Here is a 16,466-nt window from a genome sequence, read left to right as displayed (position 1 = left end):
AAGTATATGTAGCCATTCCCAGGGGTGAGTTTTGAGGCTAAGGCAGGTGCTACACGTATGCCTAAATCAAGTAAAGGAACCTGGGCTAGGGATCTGGGTCAAGAAGTACAAAGTTATGACTAGGGGAGTCATTTGGCAGTCATTTAGGAGGAACATTCAGGGAGCATAATGAAAGTGACTTTTTATTATTACTCTATATAAAATACAAAAAAATTATATTACAGGTTTGAAAATATAAATATATTTGCAGATATAACCATAATTATGTTTTAAGCAAGTGCACATACTTTTAATTGGAGAAAAGTCTGCTTTATATGGCACATACGTATTTATTTTAGGATTAGCCAAGTAGTAAATGTTATGGTGAAGATTCAAAGCTTCCTATAGAAAACAGTACAGAGAGGGCATCAATTTCAAATGCAGTTACATCAATTTTCCGAGCTTACCTAGGGTACACAAATGCCTGCTCACTGATCTGCCTGGCAGGTAGGCTTTTTGCAGGAGGAAGGTTTGAAATAGGCTTTATGTGAAGAAAGAAGGGAAGCTTGAATAGGTTGTGGGAGGTTGTTCAAAGTGTGAGGGATGGTAACTGACAAAGTTGAGGGACAGGAAAAAAGAAAGGTGACAGGCATGACTAAAGACTGGTTGATTATAAGAAAAGGAAGAAAGACTAGGCAAGGGAAAAACTGGGCAAGATAATAGATGAGGGTCAAAGGCAGGGCTGAACTAGTAGCTCTTGAAGCTAAGGCATTTCAGTGATATAGAAAGTAGACAGGAGGGTGAAAGAAGATAAGAGCCAAGAAGGCCTAAGGGAAGAAAAAAAACACCCCATATCCTTTGAAGAGAAGCATCAAAAGATGAAAGCAGAAATGTATGGGTATAAGTTTCTAGATGGCTGAAAATGAGTAAATCAGAAAATTTATGTAAAGCACTTTATCATTCTTAAAGCTCAATGTAAATGTCAGTTATATTTAAAATGATACTCTTTTACTATACTATGCTATATTGTATTGGGTTATATATCATACTACATCATAATATATCACAATATATTATTAATGTTATAATAAAGCAGTAATTCTCAATTTTAACCTTTTTTTGGTGAGTGAAATTGGGTGACTCAAAGACTTCAAGTTTGGTTGCTGGCCAAACTCACATCAAAGATGAGGATTTTAAAAAAATAATTTGAAGTTCATGGTGAGAACCCTAAAGTGACTCTACCTGTTTTTTTTTTCTTTTTCTTTTTTAACTTTTGCCTCTTCTTCATATGCAAGGCAAAATAGAGGATATTTGGGTGATAGGTAAATAAAGGGAAAGACTGAAAAATGCCACAGTGCCTTAGTCACACACATACACAGCCCTTTGAGAGTTGTTGAAAAGAAGTTGCCAAAATGGTTTGAGGTATAATGTAGACTGATTACTGGGAACTGAATAAGGTTAAAGTGGGCTTTCCGACCCCAAGTCAAATAGAAGCTTGAGACAAGGATGTGGCTTTAAGAAGCAAGAAAAGGTGATTCCAAAAGACAGATTAAATGTCTTTGGGGGTTAATTAGTCAGTTGGCTAGTCTGAGTTTATTTCAAAGAGCTTAGCTCCTGGTAATAGAATTCAAGGAGCTGACACATTTCTTCCTTCTTCTAAAGCCCAGGATAAGAATTTATTCTTGTCCAATGTTTAAGGTGTGTGATGGCCTGCATTTCTCCTAAAAAAGCTGAAACTCAGCTTCTGGGCTATAAGATAAAAGAAAGAAATGACAGAGCTAATTCCTTCTCCTGAGGTAGCACCTCAGCTGAATAGCATGTCTCATGCCAAATAGGTAGCAGCAGAAAAAAACCAATCTATCAATGAACAGCAGAAACTCACATTGTCCTCTGAGTGACCAGTAAAAGAAAGCCCATCATGTAGGGAGCATTTGTGGTCTGGGTGTACACAGGGAGAGGCACACATGTCCCATTCACACATGTTCCCTGCAGGTTTTCCTCTTATTGCTCTATTGTTACAAAACAGTCATGGGACTTGATGAGTTCAAAGCAACATTTAATGAAATGACATAGCAATAAAAGTAGTAGTACATCATTAATTGGCCCACATAAACATGGAGTCCATTCTCACAAACACTCATGCCATCAGTGGGAAGAATGGCTCTGCTCAGGAAGCATGAAAATGTAGGCAATATATTTGGATAGGACACGTGTGGTAGGACAATTCACACTTCATATCTGAAACAACATAGTGAAATGGCACTAGACCTGAATTACTGAAGACATGGATTCCACTCCCATCTCATACTTAATGTGTGATTTTAGTCACACGTTAAATTCCAAGGCCCACCCCTGCACCTGCCCAAGTGATCATTCCAATAGATTGCACCTTCTGTTATTCCTGCCCTATCACTTATCTTCAGTTTCTCCCTGTCTATTGGCTCCTTCCATATCACCTACAAACATGTCCATATTTCCTCTCATCTTCAAAAACAAACAAATCAACAAAAAACAAAAATGAACACCCCCCCCCAAAAGAACCTCACTTGATTTCCCAACCTCTAATTCTAGTGCCTCTCCTCTTTTAATTATTTCCTATTTTTCCTATATATAGCTTGTTTGTATATATTTGTTTGCCTGCTATCTCTCCCATTAGATTGTGAGGTCCTCAAAGGCAGACACTGTCTCTGTCTCTCTTTGTATGCTTAGTGCTTAGTGCAGTGTCTGGCACATAGTAGGAACTTAATACATGTTTTCTGACTGACCAATCTTTATCTTAGTTTCTTTCTTTAAAATACCATCATTCTACCTTCTGCAGGTTTTGGTCCCCCTTTGGCACTACAATATTATTCCTTTTGGTGGGCTGTTGAATTTCTGCTATTCCTTGTTGTATGTTATGTCTCCAGTGTGCTTCTCGCTGGGCTTTTCTTACTGCTGCTGTCTATTGGGCTTTTGTTATAGTTCTCAGTTTAGGAACTAAATATTCCCCATAAGAGAAGCAGTTGGTTTTTCCATCCTTTAGGTGAAGGCCTAGATACCAAGTTTCAGGGCTTTAATGGAGGACTGCTACACATCTAGGAACTAGGAAAAATACTCAGCTATGGCTTTTTCTCCATTAGGATATGGATGTATGTTAATTTACATAGACATTATTTGCTCCGAAGGCTAAACTATTTTGGAAAAGAGTCAGCTATTTAGTCTATCTTTTAAAATTACCTAATTCTGTTACCATGACCCACATTCTTGCCTCATGCTTCTATCTGACTTAGAATTAGAAAGTACTCATTATTTCCAGTCAGTTCTTGACAGACAACCTGCATTCTTTTTTTCACATTAAGTTAATTCATACACTAGTCAAGTTGTGGAGAAGAATTATGACCAATGGAATGAATCATGAGAAAGAAGAAACAGAACCAAAAAAAAACCCCCAAAAACAAAAACAAAAGAGAAGAAAAAAAGGCGAGCATGAAGTGTGCCTCAATCTGCATTCAAACTTCATAGTTCTTTCTCTGGATTTGGTTGCATTCTCCATCGTGAGTCCTTTGGAGTTGTCCTTGCACCTTGTGTTGCTGAGAAGAGTGAAGTCTGTCAGGGTTGGTCCTCACGGAATCCATATATCTGTGGTTGTGTACAATGTTCTCCTGGCTCTGCTCCACTCACTCAGCATTATATCATGTAGGTTTTTCCAGGTTGTTATGAAGTCCATATCATCCCCATTTCTCATGGCACAATAGTATTCCATTATCTTCATATACCACAGCTTGTTCAGTCATTCCCCAATTGATGGGCATCCCTTTTATTTCCAGTTCTTGACTACCACAAAAAGAGCCACTATTAATGTTTTTGTAAATATGGGTCCCTTTCCCTCTTGTGTGATTTCTTTGGGATACAACCCTAGAAGTGGTATTGCTGGGTCAAAGGGTATGAACATTCTTGTGGTCCTTTGGGCATAATTCCAAATTATTCTCCAAAATGGCTGGATCATCTCACAACTCCACCAGTATTGTAACAATGTTCCAATTTTCCCACATCCTCTCCAGCATTTATCATCCTCCTGTTTTGCTATATTAGCCAATCTGGCAGGAGAGATGTAGTATCTAAGAGTTGTTTTGATTTGCATTTCTCTAATCAGTAGTGATCCAGAGCATTTTTTCATATGCCTATAGATGGCTTTAATTTCTTCCTCTGAAAACTGCCTGTTCATATCCTTTGACCATTTCACAATTGGGGAATGGCTTGTATTACTATATATTTGACTCAGTTCCCTGTATATTTTAGAAATGAGGCCTCTGTCAGAGATACTAGTTGCAAAGATTTTCTCCCAATTTTCTGCTTCCCTCCTAATTCTTGTTGCATTGGCTTTTTTTGTACAAAAACCTTTCAATTTAACATAATCAAAAACATCCATTTTGCATTTCGTAATGCTCTCTATCTCTTTTTGGGTCATGAATTCTTTTCTTTTCCATAAATCTGATAAGTAAACTGTTCCTTGCTCTCCCAAATTACTTATAGTATCAACCTTTACTCCTAGATCATGGACCCATTTTGACTTTATTTTGGTATATGGTGTAAGATATTGGTCTATGCCCAGTTTCTGCCCTGCCATTTTCCAATTTTCCCAGCAGTTTTTGTGAAATAGTGAATTATTAGCCCAGAAGCTGGCCTCTTTGGGTTTATCAAAGAGTAGATTGCTATAGTTGTTGACTTCTCCATCTTGTATTCCTATCCTATTCCACTGATCCACACCTCTGTTTCTTAGCCAGTACCAGGTAGTTTTGATGACTGCTGCTCTGTAGTACAGTTTAATATCTAGTATGGCTAGGCCACCTTCTCTAGCATTTCTTTTCATTAATACCCTAGATATTCTAGACCTCTTGTTTTTCCAGATGAATTTTGTTATTATTTTGTCCAGCTCAGTAAAATAATTTTTGGTAGTTCTATTGGTATGGCACTGAATAGATAGATTAATTTAGGTAAAATTGTCATGTTTATTATATTAGCTCAGCCTAACCATAAGCAACTGATATTTTTCCATTTATTTAGATCTGATTTTATTCGCGTGAAAAGTGTGTCATAGTTATGTTCATATAGGCCCTGGGTTTGTCTTGGCAAGTAGACTCCCAAATATTTTATAGTGTTTACAGTAACTTTGAATGGAATTTCTCTTTCTATCTCTTGCTGTTGGGCTTTCAGTAAGATATAGGATTGCTGAGGAGTTATGTGGGTTTATATTATATCCTGCAACTTTGATAAAGTTGTTTATTATTTCAAGCAGTTTTTTACTTGATTCTCTAGGATTCTCTAAGTGAATCATCGTATCATCTGCAAAAAGTGATAACTTAGTTTCTTCTTTTCCTATTCTAATTCCTTCAATTTCTTTTTCTTCTCTTATTGCTACAGCCAATGTTTGTAGTACCAAATTGAATAGTAGGGGTGATAATGGACATCCTTGTTTCACCCCTGATCTTATTGGGAATGCATCTAGCTTATCCCCATTACAAATAATGCTTGTGGATGGTTTTAGGTAGATGCTATTTATAATTTTAAGGAAGGTTCCTTTTATTCCTATGCTTTCTAGTGTTTTTAATAAGAATGGGTGTTGTATTTTGTCAAAGGCTTTTTCTGTGTCTATTGAGATGATCATATGGTTTCCACTAGTTTTGCTATTGATATGGTCAATTATGCTAATAGTTTTCCTAATATTGAACCAGCTTTGCATTCCTGGGATAAATCCTACCTGGTCGTAGTGTATTATTCTTGTGATGAGTTGCTGCAATCTTTTGCTCATATTTTATTTAAAATTTTTGTATCAATATTCATTAGAGAAATTGGTCTATGATTTTCTTTCTCTGTTTTGACTCTACCTGGTTTGGGTATTACTACCATATTTGTGTCTTAAAAAGAATTTGGTAGGACTCCTTCTTCACCTATTTTCCCAAATAGTATGAAAAGTATTGGAATTAGTTGTGCTTTAAATATTTGATAGAATTCACATGTAAAACCATCTGGCCCTGGAGATTTTTTCCAAGGGAGTTCATTGATGGCATGCTCAATTTCTTTTTCTGAGATGGGGTTATTTAGAAATTTTACTTCCTTTTCTGTTAACCTGGGCAGTTTATGTTTTTGTAGATATGCATCCATATCTCTAAGGTTGCCAAATTTATGGGCATACAATTGGGTAAAATAATTCCTAATTATTGTTTTGATTTCCTCTTCATTAGAGGTGAACTCATCTTTTCATTTTTGATACTGGTAATTTGATTTTCTTCTTTCTTTTTTTTAATCAAATTGAGCAAAGGTTTATCAATTTTACTGGTTTTTTCATAAGACCAGCTCTTTGTTTTATTTATTAATTCAATAGTTTTTTTGGTTTCAATTTTATTAATCTCTCCTTTGATTTTCAGTATTTCTAATTTGGTATTTAATTGGGGATTTTCAATTTGCTCTTTTTCTAGTTTTTCAGCTGTATGCCCAAATCATTGATCTCCTTTTTCCCTATTTTATTCATGTAGGCATTTAGGGATATAAAACTTCCTCTAAGAACTGCTTTTCCTGCATCCCATAAGTTTTGGTATGTTGTTTCATTATTGTCATTCTCTTGAATGAAGTTATCAATTGTTTCTCTGATTTGTTCTTTGGCCCACTCATTCTTTAGAATGAGATTATTTAGTTTCTAATTAATTTTTAGCTTATTTTTCCATGGCTCTTTGTTACAAATAATTCTTATTTCATCATGATCTGAAAAGTGTGCTTTGAGTACTTCTTCCTTTCTGCACTGGATTGTGAGGTTTTTATGCCCTAGTACATGGTCAATTTTTGAGTATGTACCATGTACCACTGAGAAGAAAGTATATTCCTTTTTTCCCCATTCATTTTTCTCCAGATGTCTATCATATTTGCCTTTTGTAAAATTCTGTTTACCTTCTTAACTTCTTTCTTATTTATTTTGAGGTTAGATTTATCAGGTTCAGAAAGGGGGAGGTTGAGGTCTCCCAATATTATAGTTTTGCTGTCTATTACTTCCTGTAACTCCCTTAACCTCTCCTCTAAGAATTTGTATGCCATACCACTTGGTGCATATATGTTAAACAATGATATTGCTTCATTTTTTATGGTGCCTTTTAGCAGGATATAATATCCTTCCTTATCTCTTTTAATTAAATCTATCTTTACTTTTGCTTTGTCTGAGATTAGGATTGCTACACCAGCTTTTTTTTTACTTTAGCTGAGGCGCAATATATTTTACTCCAGCCTTTTACCTTTACCCTATGTGTATCCCCCTGTTTCAAATGTGTTTCTTGTAAACAGCATATTGTAGGATTATGGTTTTTAATCCATTCTGCTATCCACTTCTGTTTTATGACAGAGTTCATCCCATTCACGTTCAGAGTTATGATTTCTATCTGTGTCTTTTTCTCCATCCTATTTCCCCATTTATGCTTTTATTTCTCCCTTTCTCCTTCTCCTCCTCAACAAAGTTTTGCTTTTGACCGCCGCTTTCCTCAGTTTACCCTCCCTCTTTATTCCCCTCCCTTATCTTACCGTTTCCCACTTGCTACTTCTCCCCTCCCTTCTGACCACCCCCCTCCTTTTTTCCCCCCCTTCCCCTCCTACTTCCCGTAGGTCAAGTCAGATTTCTCAACTTATCAGGGTATATTATTCCCTTCTTGAACCAGATCAGATGACAGTGATGCTCAAATACTGCTCTTCTCCCTCCCTTCTTTCCCTCTACCATAATGTTTTTGTGCCTCTTCATTTGGTGTAATTTACCCTTTTCTACTACCTCCTTACTTCTTCTCTCATAGTCTTCCCTTTACATCTCTTACTTGTTTTTTATCTTTACATAAGTTATACAGGCATTCACAATCTATGTGTATCCCTTTCAATTGTCATAATAGCTGTACCATTCTCAAGACTGACATATATATGTATATATATAAAACATACATAAGATGATATAATCCCACATAAATATGCAACTACCTGCACTTATTGGTTAATAAGGTTTGTGGGGGTTTTCCCCCCTGGTTACCTTTTTATGTCTCTCTTGAGTTTTGTATTTGGAGATCGAATTTTCCATTGAGTTCTGGCCTTTTCATCAGGAAGGTCTGGAATTCCCTTATTTCACTGAATGTCCATCTCCTTGCCTGAAAAATTATGCTTAGTTTTGCTGGGTAGTTGATCCTTGGCTGTAGTCCCAGCTCCTTTGCCCTTCGGAATATCATATTCCAATTTCTCCTGTCTTTTAATGGGGAAGCTGAGAGATCCTGTGTGATCCTGACTGTAGTTCCACAATATTTGAATTGCTCCTTTTTGGCTGCTTGCAGTATTTTCTCCTTGAGTTATAGTTCTGAAATTTGGCTATAATATTTCTTGGTGTTTTCAGTTTGGGATCTCTTTCAGGGGGTGATTGGTGAATTCTTTCAATGATTATTTTGCCCTCTGGTTCTAGGACCTCTGGGCAATTGTCTTTGATAATTTCTTCAAAGATACTGTCAAGGCTCTTTTTTCTTCATGGATTTCTGGTAGACCAATAACTCTTAAATTGTCTCTCCTGGATCTATTTTCCAGGTCAGTTGTTTTGCCAATCAGATATTTCACATTTTTTTCTATTTTTTCATTCTTTACATTTTGTTTTACTGCTTCTTGGTGCCTCATAGATTCATTAGCTTCCACTTGCTCAACTCTAATTTTTAGTGAGTTAGTGTTTTCATGTTGCTTTTGAATCTCCTTTTCCAACTGGTTAATTTTGCCTCTCATGGTGTCATTTTCTCTCTCTGGATTCTGAATCTCCATAGCCATTTCGCCAATCTTTTTTTCCATATTTTCTTTTAGCTCCCTAATTTGGTTTTTAAAATCCTCCTTTAGCTCTTCCAGCAGTGCTTTTTGGGCTGGAGACCAGTTCACATTAACTTTTGAGATATCAGATGTATCTACAGTGTCATTGCTGTTTGCTTCCATATTGGTATTTTGATCCTGCCTGTCTCCATATAAAGAATCTATTGTCCTTGGTTTTTTTTGTGTTCTTCTTCATGTTTGTTGGTTTGACTTTTCCTGGCTTTACAACAAATATCTGCTTTTGGGGCTCAGGTCTCTCTGTCCCAGCTTTCTTATTCTCAGGATTGTGAGTCTAGAATTATAGCCTTCAGTTTCCTGAGGTGTGGGGGAGGCATCTGGCTACCTGGCGTCTCACTCCCTATGGGTTCTCTCCAGCACTGTTACTCTTCAGCAATGGTCTCAGCTGTTTGTTGTTTGAGCTGATGTCTGGCACTTCCCCTGGGGGAGCAAGATTACGGCCGAGCTCCTGGTGTTGACCCCTGCCAGCTCTGCCCCTCTGGGACTAATGAACTTCTAGTATTCGACCACTGAAGCCCCACTTCTTTCCCCTCTGTTCCAGCATTCTTTTTCCCCCCGAGGAGTTCTCTGGGTGAAGGGGGGAGGGATTAGAGCTGTTTACCTGGACATTATGTCTCCCGGAAGCCGCGTTTCAATCCTTTGGGCTGCAAGCCTCAGGAGTAGGTGTTTTCCTGGCCGGTGGCATTGTGTTGCCTCTCCTTGCTTCCACAGACTGCCATCCTGTGTTGGGAGACCTGGGGACCTCCGCCGGTTTCGGGTGCCCAGCTTTCTCCCAGTCTGTCTCTCACGTGGATTTCCTGGCCAGCCGCTTCAGCTTTGGTCTGGAGCAGCTCCCCACTCCGAGCCCTCTCCGAGCCTACAGATTCGTGCCTTCGGCCTTTCAGACTCTCCTGGCTCTGAAATTTGCCCCATGCAGGCTGCTTGTGGTTTCTGACTCTCTCAAATCTGCTCAAATTCACTTTTTTATAGGAATCTGACAGACCTTGTGAGAGAGCTCTGGTAAGACACTGTTTTCATGTGGCCATCTTGGCTCCGCCCCCTGCTCAACCCCCCTGCATTGTTTTGCAAAACAATTTTAGGGGCTTCCCTGGAAGAAAACAGAAAGAGCTGTATGGTTCTAAGTCACTGTATTTTTACTTTAGTTTTTTCCCAGTCCCTGGCAGCATATTTTGGTCTTTGCCTTGAAAATGGAGGTGTAGGGGAAGGAAGGAAGTTTAAAAAAAGACTGATAGGGCCACTGGCAGACTGATCCTGCACCTCAAATCTTCTGTCCTAAATAGCTGCCTTTCACATTCAATATTACATGCAGCAAAACTCCTAAGAGTTGAGCCATTCTAAATTAATATATGTACATGTTTATATATGTATGTATACATATGTAGTCTACTTTTTATGATATTTATCCCTGTAAAAGTACAAAGAACTTTAAGGCGATAGTTGTGGTCAAGGATGTAACTTTTATAGGAATTTTTAATGAAGTTAAGTAATCATTACTATTAAATTTGATAGCATCTAGGCCCTGGCAGAGGGCAGGGGTCACAAAATAGAAGCTAAAGCTAAGTCTCTTATGTGTCAAGATGATTAACAAAAGACAACTTTCAGGCAGGAAAGACGAAAATGAACAAAAATACCTCTTCCTGGGTTCCCTGCAATGCAGGAACTGCTTAACAAGCATTTATGACTATGTATTAAAGTGGTCCGATTCATTTGTATTTGGTTTTCAAGACAATGTCCATTGGGGAGGAAATTCTGAATGTGTCTGTTGCTGCCAGATGCATTGGTAGATGTGGGAGGGATGTGTTCACATTTTGTGAATGAAACAGAATTTTCTGAGTGTGATCCTAGTGTACACATTTGTAAGCACTATGAAAGGCATTAAAACACTTCCATGAATATTTTTTAGATCTGCACCCATGCATCTAATAAGATGCCAAAACTTGCCATTTTTACCTCTAAATATCTTTTGTTTCTGTCTCCTTCTGATACCCAGATATCTACCACCTTAGTTCAAAGCTTTGTCTGCACTACTGTTATGGCATTCTAATTGGTCTTTCTGCCTCAACTCTTCCCTTTCCAATTTATACTTCACACAGTAGCTGAAATGATTTTCCTTAAGTGGAGATTTGATTATGTCACTGCCCTACTCAATAAACTTTAGTGGTTCCCTATCACCTCTAGGATAAAATAGGTTTAGCTTTTAAAAGCCATTCTAATAGAGGCCCAAATTATCTTTCTGATCTCACCATGTGCTTAGTCTCCCTGTCTTGCACTCTGTGGTCTAGCCAAACCAGCCTGTCAATACTTTATAGAGGATGCTCAATCTACTATCTCTGTGACCTTGCATTAGTGATCTCCTTTGACTGAAATGCTCTCTTTTTTATGTGGGCCTCAAAATCTCTCATTTCCTTCAACATTTCCTCTCAAGTGCCTACTGCTACCTCTCCTGATCTCCCAAAATGCTAGAATACTCTATCCATAACTACATATTTATTCTGTATATATTTGTAAGCTCCATGACTGCAGAGTCTATGTCTTAATTTTCTTTTTTATCTTTGTATCCCGAATGCCTGGTGGAGTACCTGACACATAGTAGGCATTTGATATGTTTTATGATTGATTCTTATTTCTCCATATTATTCTTAGATGGATTGCTAACTAACTAAATGAATTCCCTAAAGATTTTGGAAGGATTTCCCAGAAGAACAAAAAACAAACAGTGTTGTTCAGGCATTTCAGTCCTGTCTGACTCTTCATTTCCCCATTTGGAGTTTTTCTTGAAAAGATACTGGAGAGGTTTGCCATTTCCTTCCCCAGCTTATTTTGCAGATGAAGAAACTGAGGCAAACAGGGTCAAGTGATTTGCTCAGGGCCAAACAGCTGAGGCCACATTTGAACTTAGGAAGACAATTTCTTCCTGATTCCAGGCCCAGCACTCTATCCACTGTGCCTCAATAGATTAGTAAGAATTCTCAAATGATGATCTCACTGACATTTAAGGAGAATAAGTTCATGTTCTTCTCTGATTTGAACAGATTAGTCATTCTCTAGTTCAGGGAGAAGTAAAAAGGAAACAAATTGGTTAAGGGAAAGAAAAAAGGAACTCAGCACACTGATGAAGGGGTGGTGTCTTCTCCCCCCTTTTCTCTTATTTATTTTTAACATTAATTTTTAACAATTTTGAATTCCAAATTCTCTCTCTTCCTCCCACCCCTCTCTCACCCCTTGAGAAGGCAAGGAATATATTGATTATACATATGAAGTCATGCAAAACATATTTATATAGTAGTCATGTTGCAAAAGAAAACACATACAAATAAACAAGAAAAACAAATAAAATGAAAATGTATACTTCAATCTGAATTCGGAGTTCATCAGTTATCTTTCTATAGGTGGGTAGCATTTTTCATCATGGTTCTTTGGAATCTTCTTGGATAATTATCTTGATTAGAGTAAGTCTTTCACAGTTGACCATCATTAAAATATTGCTGTTATTGTGTTCAATGATCTCTTAGTTCTAATTATTTCACTCTCTATTAATTCATATAGGACACCCTCTTGTCATTTCTTGTATACAATCGTATTCCAGCACAATCATAAACCACAACTTGTTCAACCATTCCCCAATTGATGGGTATCCCCTCAATTTCCAATGTTTTGCTGACACAAAAGAGCTGCTGTACATATTTTTCTACAAATGGGTCTTTTACCCTTTCCAAAAATATTCTTTGGGATACAGACCTAATAGTAGTATTGCTGGATCAAAGGGTATGCACAATTTTATATACCGTTAGGTATAGTTCCAAATTTCTTTCCAGAATGGTTAGATCAGTTTATGACTCCACAATAGAGCATTAATGTCCAAAATTTCCTACACCCTCTCTACCATTTAGCATTTTCCTTTTTTGTCATATTATCTTATTTGATAGGTCTGAGGTAGTCCCTCCGAGTTGTTTTAATCCCAATTTCTCTAATTAATAATGATTTAGAGCAATTCATGTGCTGACTAGTTTTCAGCTGAAAAATGCCTATTCACATCCTTTGACCATTAATCAATTGGAGAATGGCTTGGAGTCTTATAAATTTGACTCAATTCTCTATACATTTGAGAAATAAGGTCTTTATCAGAAACACTTATTATACAATTTTTTGATATTACTTCATCGTCCACTTAATGTTTCAGCTCATATTCTGCCACAATTGCAACTTTCTGTTTTCTCATTTTGTACATGGTCTGTCCTGATAACTAATGAGCTCAGAAAATAAAAGCCCTAGAATAATGTAAGGGTATTGAGAGCAGGGACTGTTTATTTTTTTTATTTTTTGTCTTTCTATTCTGTCTGCTTAATAAATCATTTTGTAAATAGTAGGTATTTAATCAATGCTTACTAATTGATTGGTTTATGTCTAATTCTAGCCTTTGATTTTTTGGGGGTATATTTTACATTATGGTGATATATCATATAAATAATGTTTATAACTTAGCACTTCTGAATGTCTCACTTAAAGACTTGAATGAAGCAAAAATTAAATGCCAGGTCTTTGTTTGACAAATACAAGAATGCATTATTACAGAAGTAATCAATAAAGAATAATTTATCATTATATGCCAGGTACTACTGTACTAAGTACTGGGGACATATAAAGAAAAAAATTAAATAATCCCTTCCCTCTAGGAACTTGTACTCCAACTGCAGAGAATCTAGAAATCATTGAATGGCTTCTCTTAGGAATTTTTTAGAAAGGAGTAGTTGCACCTATAATCTCTGCCATAATGACCTGATGCATTTGCTTAGTGTGTAAGTACTGGAGGGAATTCACATAGGGCAGGTATAGCTTTAATTACCCAAAAAGGAAAATTCTCTGTCATGAACTAAAGGAAATTCCCTTCCCAGATATTTTGCAGGTTATTTTTTTTCCTCCAAAGAAGTTAATTTTTTTGTCTTTGATTAATCATTCAGAAACCTGAGAATACCTGTGGCAATTTATCCAGATTATTAATATTCAGTATCTTTTCTTTAGAGATGATGTCTCTCATACTCTAAATTTAAATATTACTTGCTATTCAGGAGGATAGGTTTCTGCAGAGAAGCTGTAGCTAGAGGGAAATAGTTTGAATTTTGGTGAGTCTGCTAAGAAATCAGTCTATTTTTCATGGCTCTTAGGGATCGCCTAATGATCTGAACCTATTCTAAACATGTAAAGCCCAGAGGTTCAATTCTATTTAGCCTACTGAGTTACTGTATAACTTTGGGAACATCTATGAAGGTCCATGTAGTTTATTTTCATCCTATTGATAAGATAACAAATAGGTATTTGAGATTTTTAAAAAAGTAATTTCTATGGTCATTTTCTGAGATCAGTATGGATTCAACCCAAAAGGTTATGCTGCATATGCCCATTGATTTAGTGGGACAATGATTATTGATTCTCAGAGCAATTACCCTGAAATATTGTAAGATTCTGAACCATTTATTGTTTGTTTTGCTTTAATTGATAAATCAGGAAAAATATAGAGACATAATGATATTTCCATTTTTAGGTAATTGGATTTTAAGCATCTCTTAGACATTGGAAACCTGGAATTTTTTTAAAGCTTCTGAATTAACAAAATAGTTGTTATAGAACTGTGATACACACTCAGAGTTGTTGTTCTTCTCCTTCTCTTTTTTTTAAACAAGTAATTCTTGGAAGTTAGTCTGATTGTTTTCTATCAGAAGCAGGGCAACCATTCCTTCCAGGGGAGCACTGTGAATGGAGCCATAGATCTTCTACTCTTGTCTAGGTTCTCCTCTCCTTGGTGGCAGTGCCATTTCCTGGTTAGTAGCAATGCTTCTTCCTGGCTGCTCTGTCCTACAAGATTGGTCTGGGGTCTGTGTCTGTGCTTGTGCCATGCTTAAGGCATGGAAGCCTAAAGAGGCAGTGATGGAACCTATAGAGCTGGCCTATGACATGGGCTTCACCAGCTTTGGAAATAAAGCCAGGACATTTGGCTTTGAAGCCATGTTTTAGGAAACCCAAAGAACAGCTGTGGAAAGAAGTAGAAAAAAGATTTGCAAGCCAGAAAGAGAGAGAATTAAGAAGGCAACATGAAGATAATGAATCAATACCTTCAGGCTTAAGTTTGGCCAAATATCCTTCTACATTAGCTCCCAGTGACATAGAGAGTGGTGGAAGTGAAGGTAACATTGATGAAGAATTAATTGGGCTTCTTTTGCTACATAGAATTGCCCAAATACATCTGAAGATACAAATGAACTCAGGTCTCCCATTTCTATTTGGGTGCCTGGATGATGATGATGATGATAAAAGAAGATGAAAATGAAATACAATATGAAATTAACACTGTCAAGAAACTTACTGATTATCATGATCATGAAATTACTCTGCAGCATAGCAGTAAAACACTTTCTGCCTTAGGTCCTGTCCCCTCAGGTACCATTGGCAACAGGAAGATTTGATTATGATGTTAAATTTTGGGATTTTGCAGGGAAGAATGATTTCCTTCTACCTTCAACTGTGTGATTGTCACAAAATTAAGTGACTACAGTACAGTGCATAAGAGATGTAATTCTTTTGGTGTCTAGAAACTCTTAGGCTAAAGTGATGGACAGAGATAGTTTCCTAGTGATGGAATGTGTGAAAGGAGACCAGTATATTGTGGACACATTCAACACGAAGAGTGCTTAATACTGACTGCTGGCTTCTCAAAATAAAGCAAGAATTTTTGACTCATTCAACTGATGGAACCATGCAAACCTGGGGTGTGGACAAGGATAAAAGCACAAAAGCATGTTTAAACCTAAAATAGTTCAAGGAAAACTAGTAATTTCAGCCACTTACGTGTATAGTAGAGACAGGAAGTTCATTGCAGCTGACTGCCAGGATAAAAGTATCCAGATCTGGGACAGAAATATGAGTGTTCCTAACAAATTCCACTGCAGGCAGGCCCATGATTCTGGCACAAATACTTCCTGTCTGACATTTTCTTATGATGGTACTGTCCTTGTCTCTCAGGCAGGGGACAACACTTTAAAACTCTGGGATATACAATAGTTTGAGAAACTGCTTTTTTTCAGTTTCACATCTTCCTGCCTTTTTCCCAGTGACTACTGCTTCAGTCCAGATTATAAGGTTTTGGTCACTAGAATATTTGTTAAGAAGGGAGATGGCAGTGGCAGGCTTGATTTTGTTTGTTTGTTTGTTTGTTTGCTTTTCTGAGTGCCAGACATTCAATAAAGTTTATGCAATTGATGTCACCAATGCAAGTGTGGTATGCTGCCTGTGGCATCCCAAGTTAAACCAGATACATGGTTGGAGCCAGAAATGGATTGGCTAATTGTATTATGATCCCAAGATGAGGCAGAGGGGAGCAAAATTATGTGCAGTTTTAACTTCTGTTTTAACAAATGAAAGACTAAAGAAGCTGACACTTTAACCCCAGACCACATCACAACTCCCTTTTGTACTGCCTATATTCCATGAGACATGTCAGGAAACAATTGGGGAAGAATAGATTAAATTGTCCAATGTCTCATAAACCTGGCCCTGCCACAGAAAGAATAGCATGGGAAAGAGAGAAGGTTAGCTATTTGAGGGGAAAAAGAACAATCAAAGTAAGAATAAAACTTTTT

At 37.1% G+C, this 16,466-nt stretch overlaps 1 pseudogene; it reads left to right on the top strand.

Moving 5' to 3' along the window:
* Positions 1 to 14,779: 14,779 nt before the first annotated feature.
* Positions 14,780 to 16,171, top strand: LOC118851103 (annotated as a pseudogene).
* The last annotated feature ends 295 nt before the right edge of the window (positions 16,172 to 16,466 follow it).

This window comes from Trichosurus vulpecula, chromosome 5, assembly GCF_011100635.1.
Source record: "Trichosurus vulpecula isolate mTriVul1 chromosome 5, mTriVul1.pri, whole genome shotgun sequence".
Taxonomy (NCBI): domain Eukaryota; kingdom Metazoa; phylum Chordata; class Mammalia; order Diprotodontia; family Phalangeridae; genus Trichosurus; species Trichosurus vulpecula.
This window is presented reverse-complemented; position numbering and strand designations above follow the sequence as displayed.